Here is a 13,924-nt window from a genome sequence, read left to right on the forward strand (position 1 = left end):
ATGTAAGACAAAATCAAAACCGAGCTAAAAATTGTTAGTTTAATTTAATGCCTATAAACCTAATTGAAAATTTAAAATAAGATTTATTGTATCATGAATTTCATGATATGAAATAGAGATTGAAAATAAAGAATTTATTACTTAAATACATTCACTCGAGACAATTTTTTACTTAAAAATCGTGTCGAAGATTTGTGAAAAATATTTTGAAAAATATTACCCGTATAGAAATATTTATTTCTATCGATAATGATAACCTAAAAATAATCATAAAAATTTTAACTTATGATTAATTGATAAATGTAAAAATGATATTTCATAAAAAATCATTTGTTGCAATATACTTAATAGTGTTGCAATATACGTTGAATTTTGATTTTTGAAAACAAGTGTGTGTTGCATACATTCATTCATTCATTTGCATACATTCGGTCATTCATTCGTTTGCATAAAAAATGATATATGTATATATCTCCTCCCACACTTAAATTGGACCATGTCCTCAGTGGTGCAAAATGGAGATAAAACATTAAAAAGAAACAAACGGAAAGGAATGAAAGATATAGCAAAGAAAACATTCATCATAAAATTAAATTAAAACTTAAATTGTACGAAACATAATAAAGATAAAAATGTACGAAACTGAAATGAAAACAAGACAAGATAAAAATAAAAGATAAAACCTAAGCATGCGGCGGGGAATCCGGAGGTGTTGGTGAAGTTTCCACATTTCGGCGTCGGAAAAACGAAAGCATCCGATGCCGAGTTGATCTATGCGCACGCCTCAAAGAATTGAGGTTGTCATTCATCACCATGTTGTTCTCCACCAAATCATCAATCCGTAAATTCATTTGTCGATTATTGGCATTGATTTGGTTCAAAATTCGCCTTAAATCCACCGGATCATTATCTTGTGTTGCTTGGGCTTGTGGGGCATCTTCCGCTCCTTCCTCCGCTCCTTCTTCCTCGGTACCTACATTATGAGAACTAGAAGCACCTCCACCCATAGTGCCACGAAGATGTGCAATACGGGTAGCATAAGAAATAAAAACCGGAGGAGCCGCATAAACCAACAAATGAGCCCGCTCAAGAGCCGCAATGTCCAAAACCGGAACATATCCATGGTAGGTGGACATATCAAAAGTAGCCAATTCATCCCGTGCTCCCAAAACAATAGCGGTTATGAAATTACCGAGAGGGACTTGAGTGGTATGAGCCCTCGAAGCACGATATAAATTGTCAAAAATCATGCCAATGCTATCAACCCTTAAACCCTTGAACAAACAATCCCAAACAAACAAATCTCGGACTTGAATCTTCGAACTCTCAACACGACCAAAAAGTGAAAAACTCAAATACTTGTGAAAGAAGAACACACAATTGTCCTTAATCAACTTGCTTGAAGTGTTTTTAGAATCAAAAGAAGTTTGGCCGGAAAGAGTTTGCCAAAAAGAGTTATTGTCAAAATCCCGAGGCTTATCATAAAAATCACTAGTAGGGAAACCAAACATGTTACCCATAGCCTCATAATCAACGGTATAGGTGACACCATTATTCCGAAAAGAAATTTCAGTCCTCTTTTTGTTCATCGTCAAAGTAACCAAAAATTCAACCACATACTCTTAAATTTGTGGAAAACGCATAGAAGCAAAAGTTTCCCATCCCAAAGTTTCAATAAAAGCAGTAATTTGTGTAGTGAAGTTCAACTTCCTTACCGAATCAAAGTCAAGAAACTGCATATCCACGAACTTACGATTGGGGTTTGAAAAGTGCTTGAAACGTCCAACTTCTTCTTCAGAATGAATGTCGAAATAAGCCCCGCAACTAATCCTTAGGCGATTAGCCTCAGTGACAGCCGGCTTGTGTCCAACACGCTTTGCTCTAGGCATGGTTATGGGGTTTAGGGTTTAGATGAAAAAGGTGAAAAGAGAGAAAAGCTTGAGGTTGAAGATGAAGTAGAAGTGTTGTATGTAGACTTGAATTGAAAGGGGTAAGTGATTAAAAAGGGTAATGATGAAATTGGGAAGGGTAAAAGTGAAGTATTGGGAAGAGGTAAGAGTAGGGAATTGGTTAAAATTGGAGGTGATGTAAGGTTTGTGTAAGGAATATGTATATATATATAGGGTTTGAAGAGGAAGTTTAATAGGTAGAGTAGGAATAGGAAGAGTAATTAGTATAGTTGGAATAGGAAGAGGTGTAAGTAGAGGAGGAATAGGAAAAAGGTTAAAAATTAGGCCAAAAATCCGGACTTGGAGTTGCCTTTAACACGCGTGTCACGGTCTCGGATGTGTATCCGCGGCCGCGGATCGCGTTTTCCAGCCAATTTTTTCTTTGAATTGTTGTGGGAATTTGCTGAAGTTACCGAGAAATACACCATTCGCGGCCGCGAATCGCGTTTGGCAGCGAATTTTTTGTCTGAATTTGGAGTAAATTTGCTGAAGTTACCGAGAATCCATTAATTCTCGGCCGCGGATCACCTCGTGGCTACCCAAATTCTGCATATTAACTTCATTTCGTGCATTTTCTTGATAAATCCTATCCTGAACTCCTTAAAAATGTTATATGTACTTAAAAACATAAATGTAAAACATTAAATGATAAGGAAAACCAAAGGTTTATCCTTATTAATGGAAAAATAAATGAAAATGCTTTAATTAATGAATGTTAAATTAAGAATAGGAAAGGTTTGGAACTAAAATTAATTGAAGCATTTATGTGCATGTATTAATGTAAGTTAAATGGATCTTTATTTAAGGAATTGAAACTTAGTTATTAATCATTTAATTAGTAATGAATGGATTAAGTTTGCATTTAATAAGTGCATTAGTTTAGAATTATGGAATTAAATGTTAGTTTAACCAAATAATCAAAAACAGGAAATAATGCAAAAGAGAAAGATTTTTATTTAATAGAAACATATTTACAAACAAACGAAACAAAAACTATGCTAAAAATTCGTCCCTTTCAATCGGGATTTTCTTAGCCCTATGGCGTTCTATTTTCAACTGCACGAAGGCTTGACGTTCTGGTGCAGAAAGAAAATTTGGTCCTGATCGAAATACTCGTTTCACTAGACCTTCATATTCTAAAAACTCATAGTCTAGCATCGGGAAAGATTCAGCATCACTCCAAGGAACAGAAATACTTCCCTTGGTCCCTAGAATTATTCCACATACAATATTCCCGAATCCAACCTTCTTAGCCTTGGATCTAGATGCGGCAACAAGACCCTCCATCAGAATTTTTGAAGAATCAACCACGTTGCCTTGAAATATATCGCCAAGGACATAAAGATCAGATTCTTGGACGACACTACTGAACGTGCGACCGAACAGGCTGTGACTCAGAAACTTATGCAAATATAGCATAGAGTTGGAATAGAAAGACTTATTATAGGCAAGTTTTGGGTGGAAAGGCCAGATGCCGGTGAGCATTCGCCAAATATCAGTAGACGTCATATCTCTTCCATGATGACATTTGGTAGTATCCTTCAAGGCAAAACCAAACCAAGCATGTAATTCTGGATATCCAAAAGTGAAAGTTTTGCCATCCCGACGAAAACTAAGACGCACCCGACGCTTGTTAACAAAACGAACCGTACTGAAGAACTCTAATATCCAGTCTCCAATTATAGGAAACTTCATATCAACAAATCTGGTCCATCCTAAACGTTCCATGTAGCGACTCATATCATCTTTAATTCCCAATTGATCGTTAAGAAAGTCATCCATGTATAGCATTCCGACAAAGAACGTGTATCGAAGCCTCAAGAAGCGCCTTCCCTCATCATGATTGAAGATAGGAAAGTTACATCCATAACGCTCTGATATATCAACACGTTTATTGCGTGAAGCAATAACTTTCTTAGATGAAGTGTTTGAGGAAGTCATGGTGTTTGGAATGAGTAAGGAAGAAAGGTTTTGAACTTAGTTTCTGGATTGTTGAAATGGTAAGAAAACCAGAGATAGTTCTGATAGAGATGAAAAGAAAGTGACAAAAAACTGAACATCTAGAACCTATTTATAAGATCCTAGGACGAAAAGAGGTGTTGTTTTTTAAATGAAAAGGCATGAAACAACCCTTTTAGAAATGAAGAAACTTAACGCTTCGTTTCTGAAGAGTTGCATCTGCTGGAAAAAGGGTCAATTTTTGCATAATTTTCCCCGTGTCGCGACCGAGGATGCTGACCCGCGGTCGCGACACGCTGATTTCCTTGCGGAAATCAGTTGTCAAAACTCCAAATTTCTGATCCTCTACCGAGAATCCTCATCCTCGGTAAGTTCAGAAATTTTCCTTTCAATTTGAAATCAGAATTCTCAACTGAGAATCTGAAATCCTCTACAAGTCCAGAAATTTTCCTGGCTACTATTATACCCAAATTCTCAACTGAGAATTTTAAATTCTCTATAAATTCAGAAATTCCTTACCTTCTTAAGAATTCTATATATGTGAATTCTCAACTGAGAATTTCAAATTCTCAATTGAGAATCACTGAATTTCTTCTAATTCTCATTAAATTCCTAAAAATTAATTAAAATCATGACTTGTATATATTTTTCTATATCTAAAATTCTAATATAAAATGATATAATCTAAAACAAAAAAAAAATATAAATATAAATAATAAATAATAAAAACTAACTATTAGAAAAATGAAATGATTTATATGTCAGGAAATCTTGTTACGAAATTAGTTCCTATTTCGGAAATATTTTCGTAATAAATTTTACATCGATTACCGTTAACTTTAAAACGATTACCGTTGGTTTCCTCAAGTTCCAAAGAACCATAGTCGAATGTTTTGACGACTAAATACGATCCGTCCCATCTGGACTTAAGTTTTCCTGGAAATATACGAAGCCGTGAATTAAATAACAGCATCTTATCTCCAACATTAAAGTGTTTGACTTTGATCTTGGCATCATGCCATTTTTTCACTTTTTCTTTATAAATCCTCGCATTTTCATACGATAGATGTCGTAACTCATCTAACTCATTTAAATTGAGCAAACGTTTCTTTCCTGTTTGTTGTAAATCAAAATTAAGTTTTCTAATAACCCAACAGGCTTTATGTTCTAATTCAACTGGTAAATGACATGCTTTTCCATATACCAAACGGTATGGAGTCATTCCTATTGGTGACTTAAATGCAGTACGGTATGCCCATAGCGCATTATTGAGTTTTTGTGACCAATCTTTTCTTGATGATGAAACAGTTTTCTCTAGAATCCATTTGAGTTCTCTATTTGAGATCTCCGCCTGACCATTCGACTGAGGATGGTATGGCGTTGACACGCGGTGGCGTACTCCATATTTTTTCATAAGCATATCAAAATTTCGATTTATGAAATGGGTACCGCCATCACTAACAACGAATCTAGGACAACCAAATCTACAAAATATATCGTCAAGAAAATTAATAACTACTTTAGAATCATTCGTAGGGGTTGCAATTGCTTCAACCCACTTCGAAACATAATCAACGGCTACTAATATGTAAGTTTTACCATTGGAAGGCGGAAAAGGTCTCATGAAATCAATTCCCCACATGTCGAAGATTTCAACTTCCAACACGTTTTTGAGGGGCATCTCATCTTTCCTTCCTAAATTTCCCGTTCTTTGGCATTTATCACAACGAGTAATAAATGAACCAACGTCCTTAAACATTGTAGGCCAAAAGAAACCACATTCTAATATTTTAGCTACCGTTTTATTAACTCCATTATGTCCTCCATATGAGCTGGAATGACATTCTGTTATTATAGATTCATATTCATTTTCTCCAACACATCTCCTAATTATCCCGTCACCACATGATTTGAATAGAAAGGGATCTTCCCAAAAATATTGTTTAATATCGAAGAAAAATTTCTTCCTTTGTTGGGAAGATAATCCTTCCGGAACAATATCGGTTGCAAGATAATTAGCAAAATCTGCATACCATGGTGACATGATACTTTCTACTTGATAGAGATGTTCATCGGGGAAATCATCTCGTATACCGACAGTTTCACTTATAGGACCGTTTTCATCTTCTAGTCTCGATAGATGATCGGCGACAAGGTTTTCTACTCCCTTTTTGTCTTTAATTTCTATATCAAATTCTTGTAACAACAAAACCCATCTAATCAGATGCGGTTTTGCATCTTTCTTAGCAAACAGATAACGTAAAGCTGCGTGATCTGTATAAATAATAACTTTAGATCCTAACAAGTATGACCTAAACTTATCACATGCAAATACTACGGCTAACATCTCTTTTTCTGTTGTTGTGTAATTTAATTGTGCACCGGACAATGTGTGACTTGCATAATAAATAACATGTAATCTTTTATCCTTTCTTTGACCTAAAACACATCCCACTGCTAGGTCACTTGCATCACACATGATTTCAAAAGGTAAATCCCAATCGGGCTTAGCAATTATGGGTGCACTGACTAAGGCTGTTTTCAATGTTTCGAAAGCTTTAATGCAATCTTCATTAAAGTCGAAGGTTGAATCCTTCATAAGTAAATTAGTAAGTGGTTTGGAAATTACAGAAAAGTTTTTTATAAATCTTCTGTAAAAACCTGCATGTCCTAGAAAAGATCTTACTCCCTTGACAGTTATTGGTGGGGGTAATTTTTCTATTACTGAAGCTTTTGCTCTATCCACTTCTAATCCTTTTTCGGATATTTTATGACCTAAAACAATTCCTTCGTCAACCATGAAATGACATTTTTCCCAATTTAATACTAAATTCGTTTCTTCGCATCTAGAAAGAACTTTATCTAAGTTTTTTAAACATGCATCAAAAGAATCTCCATAAACTGAAAAATCATCCATAAATACTTCCATGATATCTTCGATGAAATCATTGAAAATTGCAGTCATACAACGTTGAAAAGTTGCTGGTGCATTACATAGACCAAAAGGCATTCTTCTATATGCAAATGTTCCATAAGGACATGTGAAAGTTGTTTTATCTTGGTCATCCGGGTAAATATATATTTGAAAGAATCCGGAATAACCATCAAGAAAACAATAAAATGCATGATCGGCTATCCTTTCGATCATTTGATCGATGAAAGGTAAAGGAAAATGATTTTTCCTAGTTGCCTTATTTAGGTTCCTATAATCTATACAAACCCTCCAACCGGTGGTGGTTCGCGTGGGTATTAATTCACCTTCATCATTCCTTACTACAGTTATACCTCCCTTTTTGGGTACACAATGGATTGGACTAACCCATTCACTATCCGAAATAGGATAAATGATTCCATTGTCTAAAAGTTTAGTAATCTCATTTTTGACTACTTCTTTCATGTTCGGATTTAAACGTCTTTGTCTATCCGCTTTAGGTGGCTTATCTTCTTCTAAGTGAATCCTATGCATTACAATACTAGGATTAATTCCTTTTAAATCTGAAATCTGCCATCCCATACTTCCTATTCTATTTCTAACAACTTCTTTCAATTTTTCTTCTTGATTTTCTGTTAATTTGTTATAGATGATTATAGGTAGAGTATCACTTCCGCCTAGGAAAGTGTATCTCAGATGGTTTGGTAATTCTTTAAGTTCTAATTTAGGTGGAACTATTACTGAAGGCGGAACTGGTCCATCTTCTCGAATCAAAGGCTCTGGGTCCTTATCTTCTAATTCTTCACCCATTATAGGTTCCATTATTTCTTCTCTTTGAACAATTTCATTAACACATTCTTCAAATAAATCAAGCTTCATACAAGCGAAATCCTCCATAGGATATTTCATTGCTTGATTCATATCGAACTCGATCTTATCGTCACCTATTCTTAAAACTACTTTTCCTTCCGACACATCAACTAGAGCACGTCCCGTGTTCATGAATGGTCTACCAAAGATTAGCGGACAATTAGCATCATAAGCAAAATCTAAGATAACAAAGTCAGTAGGAAAAATAAATTTGTCAACTTTCACCAAAACGTCTTCAATTATACCATATGGTCTTTTAGTGGATTGATCCGCTAATTGCAAAACCATATTGGTACGCTTGATGTCTTCTTCTAAACCTAATTTCTCAAAAATAGACAATGGCATCAAGTTTATACTAGCTCCTAAATCACAAAGACAACTTGGGAATTCCATATTTCCCAAAGTACACAGAATGGTAAAGCATCCGGGATCTTTGAGTTTAGTAGGTAATTTGCTTGATACTATCGAACTACATTCTTCAAAAAGTGAAATGGATGAAATTCCTTCCCAACTAATCTTTTTTGAAATTAAATCTTTCAAGAATTTTCCATAGTTAGGAATTTGCGTAATTGCATCCATGAATGTTAAATTTATATGCAAATTTTTAAGTTTGTCTAAAAATGATAAAAGTTGTTTATCATGGTCCTTATTTCGGACCCTGTGTGGAAAAGGTGGTTTTGGTACAAAAGGTTTTGGATTAGAGTCAATTGGCGTATCTTTTTGTTTTAATGTATCTTCTTTGGATTTTGGTAAATCATTTCCAGGTAAAGTTGAATTTCCGGGCATTTCCAGACCTAAGTAGTTTTTCCCTGAGCGAAGAGTGATAGCCTTAACATGCTCTTTCAGATTTTCTTCCGTTTGGCTGGGAAGACTTCCCTCTTTACAGGATAGAATTGATTTAGCAAGTTGTCCAATTTGAACCTCCAAATTATGGATGCTAGATGATTGGTTTTTGATAAGCTGATCGAATTTATTTTCGATCCGTTTAAAACCATCGTCTTGATTACTTACCTTTCCATTCATAGCATCAATAAATTTGTCGATTTTTGAAGATAAAGTGCTAATCGTATCTCTTGTTTGATTTTGATAATTATTTATCCGATATTGATTAGCATTTGCATTATTATTATTATTACCATCTTTCCAGTTAAAGTTAGGATGATTTCTCCATCCAGGATTATAAGTATTAGAATAAGGATTAGTAGTTTGGTTTTGTCCTTGGACAAAATTTACCTGTTCTATCCCATTCATACCTTCGTAATCAATGTCTCTCTGGATTGGATCATTAGTATCGCATGGTGCCATAAATTTATCAATTTTGTGCGATAAGGTAGAAAATTGGGCTTGTAACATTGCTACAGGATCAAGATTTATTATACCTTTAACCGATGATGTACCTGAGGATGATGGTTTCGCCGTTGGTATATGGCCACGCTCGGCGGGCCACATACTGCTATTGATTGCCATTTCCTCCAAAAGTTCTCTTGCTTGGGCGGACGTCTTCTTCATCAATAACCCTCCAGACATAGCATCTAATGAACCTCTAGTTGTTGGATTTAATCCATTATAGAATGTATGCATTAAAAGTGCATCTGGCAGTTGGTGGTGTGGGCATAAACGTTGAAGTTCTTTAAAACGTTCCCAAGCTTCATAAAGAGTTTCATTATCATTTTGTGTAAAAGATGTCAACTCTTTGATGACTCTTGCGGTTTTTGCTAAGGGAAAATATTTTTGTAAAAATGCTTGGGCTAATTGGTCCCAAGTTTCAAATGTTGCAGCAGGCATGGAAGTTAACCAAATTTTTGCCTTATCCTTCAAAGTGAAAGGAAAGAGGTGAAGTTTGATTGCTTCGGCTGTTACATCAGTAATTTTAAAAGTGTCACAAATTTCTAAGAAATTTGTCAAATGTGCATTAGGGTTTTCGTTAGGTAGTCCATAAAACGTTACGTTGTTTTGCAACATATTAAGCAAAGCAGGCTTAATTTCAAATTGATTTGCGTTTATACGGGGTCTAACTACACTATTAGTTACACCGGCCGTTCCTGGCCTAGCATAATCCATAAGTGTCGGTGGATCGGCCATATTCTCTGGCTGGTCTACTTTGGTTTTTAAGGGTGTTTTGTCTTTGTTTTTGTTGTTTTTCTTAAGTGTTCTTTCAATTTCTGGATCAAAAGGATCTGGTGGCGTGCCCGAATTTCGCGAACTGCGCATGAACTTGAAATTGTTACACGAGCCAAACTACCTTCAAAACAAAATTGAAAACAAGTATGTTATATAACTGAAAATAAATAAAATATAAAAATTGTATAAAAATAATGTATAAACCTATATTCGAAAATAAAATACGAAAAATAAAAATTTTGTAAAAAATTTTGGCGTATCCCCGGCAACGGCGCCAAAAACTTGTTGAGCGATTTCCGCAAGTGCACGGTTTCGCTTGTAGTAATAAAAATATCGATCCCACGGGGATACGTTTTTTAACGAAAAAACTTATTTTTTTGAATCTGTTAATTTCGAACTAGTTAGATTTACTATTAAATGTAAATGAAAAGTGAAAATTGGTTTAATTGAATTTAGGAAATTTGTTTAATTCAATTTGTGAACTTTGAGTATTTGAAAATGCTGGAATAAGATTTTATATTTAGAATAAATCGATTGTTAGAAAGGTCTTCTGATTTTAAGGATGAATTTTACAAAACAGGAACATTTTGAACTTTTTAGAAAAACGAATGAATTTATTCATTTGCATTAAGCAAAGAAAACAACTTAAACTTTGTATCAATTATGATGATGAAATAAATGACGGAACCTCTAATTAATTGGCTTTGAACGCGACAAAACCCTTTCGGGATAGTTGCCCTTACTCAAATTAAAACTCTTTCGAGATGATAATTTGCCTAAGTGTTCAACAAAGTTTCCTTGTAATGATTTTGAATTCAAGTGCATATTAATGAAAACACCAGCCTCACTTATATTGGATTGGTTACCATAAGTGCTGCATAACGATTTGTCGAATAGAACGGACTTTATTAGATGAAAAATAAATTGATACAAGTTTACAGAGAACAAGGAGCATCGAGTTCTTCGAGGGCGTGCAAGTGAAGGGCTTGATCGGTTCCGCTTCCTTGGGTTTCCTAAGAGGTTGTCAGGCTCAGGGGCGAACACTCTACTCAATCTTCTCGCTGTAACTTCGTAATAGGGATTCGGTCGACCACTACCATGATGCAAACTAAAAGTGGAATAATGTCTAAACGCTACTGAGTTGTAATTAAACTATAAACAATATGTGTACCTCATCTTGTTTTGTACAGAATCTAATTTCTAACTCTCGAAATGTGTTTACTTAGAACTTCGACATAAGTTCTACGCTCTGATTCTATATCTATATTATAACATTTTACTGCTACTTTTTCTCAACATCAACTCTTTATTTATAGATGTTGAAGGGTTGTGTTTGAAGTGATGTATCCGTTGGTTAAGAGTCGTGTCCGTTGTGAAAGGACGTCTTTATCCACTTGAACGAACGCGTTTCTTGGATTTCAGCATGTGTTAAATGCTCTTTGTAAATTTTTTGCACTTACCGAGGATGGTAATCCGCGGCCGTGAATGACGTAGCATTGAGTTGAGCTTCGGACGAAGGGGAGAAATAGCTATACCATGCGTGTCGCGGCCGCGGGTTGAGGATCCACTGTCGCGGCCCGGTGATTTTTCTCGCTTCTTAGCTTTCATTCGTGTCTTCGACTTGGCGCTTTCGATTTACGTCGTCTTTGACTCCTTTTGTAGGGTTTTTCTTCTGTTTTAGATCCTTTTTCGTTCCTATTTGGATTTTACCAAATATTTAGGTACCTTGCAAGAAAGAAATATATTCGAGAGTAAAAGTAATCTAAACAGATATAAATAACACGAATTTGTAATAAAAATGATGTAAATGTTAATGATATTTTAGGTATATTTTGGGCTTAACAAATACGCACAAAAATGTTAAAAAATGGCATTCGATTGCATAATAGGTATTAACAATACATGTAAAAATTTAAAAATATAAATTTAGGGCTTAGTCGGGCAGTCTGCACGTTAAAAATTACAATTCCGAGCTTGTTCGGGCCTCGTAAAAGCTAAACGGACAGGCTGCCCCGTTAAAATGCAAAAAATTGGGCAAATTATGCCTAAAGGGGCAGCCTGCCCGTTCCACCGTAGGTGGGAACGGGCAGGTCACGCTGCTCGTCCGACGGCGGAACGAGCGCTGCGTGCCGCCCGTTCCGCAGGCCGAACGGGCAGCGCACGCTGCTCGTTCGACTGGTGGAATGAGCGGTGCATGCCGCTCGTCCGCACGGCCGAATGGGCAGTTCGTCCGTTCGGCCATACGGACGAGCGGCATGCGGCGCCCGTTTAGGCCAAATCCATTTAAAAAAAAATTCAAAATTTAATAAACGAAATTTTAATTTAAATTTATATCGTAGGATTACCTCGTGTATAAAATCATGGTCTTCGGGAATGCTCGGGTCCATTTTCGTCCAATTAGGGTTTTTAGGCTTGGGAGAGAAAGAGAGAAAAAAAAAGTTTTGGTTTCTGATAAAAAATTATGACAAGGGCATAAATGTCAAAAGAGTGCGGTGGGTGGAAAAAATATTGCGGTATATAGCAATACCTGAATAAATATTATCTTATGTTTATCTTTTCCACGTGGAATAAGGAATATAAGAAAAATAAAAATAATTATATGATTAATTTATAATAGAAATTTTAAATAGGTAAAATTATAACAACGTAAGAATTCTTAACAAATGGTTTGTTTGTTTTACTTTACCTACTATTTATTGTTGTTGTTTGCTGCTTATTGTTACGGTTTGCTATTTGTTGTTGCCGTAACAAAGATTATCTGCTTTTGTAAAGGATTGATTTTCATGTATAAAAGACAAACAGAATGTCACTAACCAAACACCTAATGCTGCTTTTCAGGTGTAAAAGGCAAACAGAAGGTCAGTAAAAACGCTCTCTTTTGAAATGAAAAGGCAAACATGAGCATGAAAATGAGCAATCAAATCAAACACTCCCAAAATGTATTTACAAGTGATGAAAATAATAATACAAAAATTGTAAGTTATAACTAGATTTGTATTTCAACGATATATCGATCCATATAAAAGATGTCGGACGAACCTCGAATCAAAAAATCGGACAAATTATTAAAAAAACACATGCATGATTGTCACTAGAGTATAATATTTAGTCTTTTTATTCGAAATAAAACTGAAACTCTATGAAACATTGTATTTTAATATCATAAACCAACTTTTTAAAAGTCGTACAATGTAATGTTTTAATGAACAAATATGTCAAATATGTTATTTGCACTATGGAGGTTATTTAAGATAGGGTAAGGTAAATATATGAGTACATTGTTTGTTTTGAAGTGTAATTAAAGAGAAGAATAAATAAAGGTAGGTCAGGATTGTTAGCACAAGCCAATCTCTTATTATCCTCCAATAACAATAATTCTTTTATTATCCCGTGGTCAGTGTCCTTCCTAGTCAAAGTTTTGTTAGGGTAGGATATAATTTCATTATAAATATGTTAATCAATTGTATATATCCCTATTCCATGTATCTTATTATTCTACCAAGAAATACACACTTAATACAAATAGTTTCTACATTGCATCAGAGACCATGGTTAACCCTATTATTAGGAGTAAATTACATCAATGGTACCTGAATTATACCTCGATTCACACTTTGGTACCTAGATTACATTTTGTCTCAAAAATATACCTGAAGTATGGATGACCTGACAATTTAATACATTTAGCCAGTCACTAACCAGTCAATGCGAGTTTTGACCACTTTTTTATGAAAATTTTAATTAAATTTTCTGTCTCCCTCCTCCTCCGCTCTCTCTCTCCTCTCTCTCTGATTATGAACATGAGCAGTGGTTCTTCTTCATTTTTTTCTTTGTTTTCTCTCTCTCATTTCATTTCTGGCTCTTCAAATTAGTTTCTTTCTCTTCCAATTTTCCTTTGTTTCAGTCTATTAGTTTCTCTCTTCCAGTTTTCTTTCTTTTTTAGCCATTACTGTGAATCTGTTTCTAGAACCGGTGTTGTAGCAGAGCAAACAGTAGTTGAGTTTCTTCAATCGAATGAAGAATGAAGAATCGTCATATATCCAACCATCAAAATTCTTCAGTCGAATCACCAGATTTCGCCGGCCCTTTAGTT

The 13,924-nt window shown here is 35.0% G+C and overlaps 1 non-coding gene across 1 annotated transcript; it reads left to right on the top strand.

Moving 5' to 3' along the window:
* Positions 1–9,307: 9,307 nt before the first annotated feature.
* On the top strand, positions 9,308–9,414 carry LOC136221121 (small nucleolar RNA R71). The gene has a single exon (XR_010684909.1). It is a non-coding gene; the product is annotated as a small nucleolar RNA R71 (small nucleolar RNA).
* Positions 9,415–13,924: the final 4,510 nt, after the last annotated feature.

Source organism: Euphorbia lathyris, chromosome 2, assembly GCF_963576675.1.
Source record: "Euphorbia lathyris chromosome 2, ddEupLath1.1, whole genome shotgun sequence".
NCBI lineage: Eukaryota > Viridiplantae > Streptophyta > Magnoliopsida > Malpighiales > Euphorbiaceae > Euphorbia > Euphorbia lathyris.